Genomic DNA, 1,508 nt, shown 5'->3' on the forward strand with positions numbered 1-1,508 from the left:
CAGTCTTTGCCTCATACCACAACTTAAAGATCACAAAGTCGTTAACACCTCACCTGGTGATAACCCACATGGACAGGAAAACACCAGGGCCACGGCCCTTCAGCGTAGCTGCCCCGTGATCTCAGTGGCTTGTAACGAATGCTTGCAAAGGTAGGACACTAACTACACAATTTGGCATTGACCTTGTAAGAACTCCAAGTGCACATGAAATAAAAATGGCTTCTGATGAGCATTTGTGCATGGAAGAACTTTAGAAAGTATTTCCCCTTGGAGACTGACAGGGACAAATGGGTGTAATCTCCTCAGGGACTGTCCTCCACTTTTTGCAGTGTTTTCATGGTATTTTAAGGCACAGAAAGGCATGAGATCAGCTAGAATAAACACTTTTTGAGCCAATGTGTAGTATTTGGGGGCTTCACTTGGGGGTCTCTCTTGTGCATGCACGTATAACGGCACATGCATTCGCTTAAATAACCACATTCGAGAAATCAAAGGCAGGCCAAAGATTACAGTAGTTCCCAGACGCTGTTATAATCAAATCTGAATTACCCACTCGCAGAGCTCTCCTGCCAGGCAGAAGAGTAATGAGCCCTGACAGAAGGGGCACCTGGGCCCAGAATCAAAGCCAAGTGCCTCTGCCGTACGTGAGGTCTAATGTCACTTGTTCGCATGGCCTGGCCCCTCCCCTGGCCTCTGCCACCTTCCCAGTGTCACTTCCTCCTACTTAACCAGAAATCTCCTCGAGAGCCCATCCGTCCATCCCGCTGACCCTCCCCCTTTCCACACTCACCTGGCTTTCATGCCCCCAGCACTCCACTGTCTTGCACTGCAGCTTGCTCCTTTCACCACTCTGCCTGCCCATCCCTCATCCTAAAAACCGAAGCACCACACAGCACACCCCCCACTTCCTCTGTGACACCCTCCTGGGTCTTCTCAGAAACAGCCTTCATCCCATTTGACTGTCAGATGCCCACGTCCATATTGTTCTGCTTTCCTTATAGCCTTCCGGGATGTGGGTGACAGGGACTCTCTCTCCAAACGCAGTAGCTGATGGGAGAAGAGGACCAGGAACGAGCGTCTCGTGAGATGGGCCCGTCTTGTCCGATACACCACCTGCACACGGCAAGGCTCTCGCTGTAACTCACTTTCCTGGGTTGCAGAACAAGGGAGTTGGAAGTGCCCAACTGTACGATTCCTCTGAATTCTAAAAAATTAACACTCCAGCGAGTTCCTGCAATCAGTCCCTTTTTATTTCTGGATTTCAATTTTATTTTTCACTCATTGCAGTTTGCTAGGGCTTGCCGCATCGCTAAGTGCCACAATCTCCCACCACCCTTGCCTTAGGTCACTTAAGTGTAAGTGACAGCTGGCCCCAATCCCCTTTGTCAAAAGAATGCAATGAGAACAATATAATAAGAAGATTTTAAAGTACATGGGGGACCATTTATCAGGACCGGCCAATATGTAGACACGAAACAATTTGCTTCTCAAAGAGATGTTAATCCTTT

Source organism: Artibeus jamaicensis, unplaced genomic scaffold (genome assembly GCF_021234435.1).
Source record: "Artibeus jamaicensis isolate MK-2021 breed Jamaican fruit bat unplaced genomic scaffold, CSHL_Jam_final scaffold_537, whole genome shotgun sequence".
NCBI classification, from domain to species: domain Eukaryota; kingdom Metazoa; phylum Chordata; class Mammalia; order Chiroptera; family Phyllostomidae; genus Artibeus; species Artibeus jamaicensis.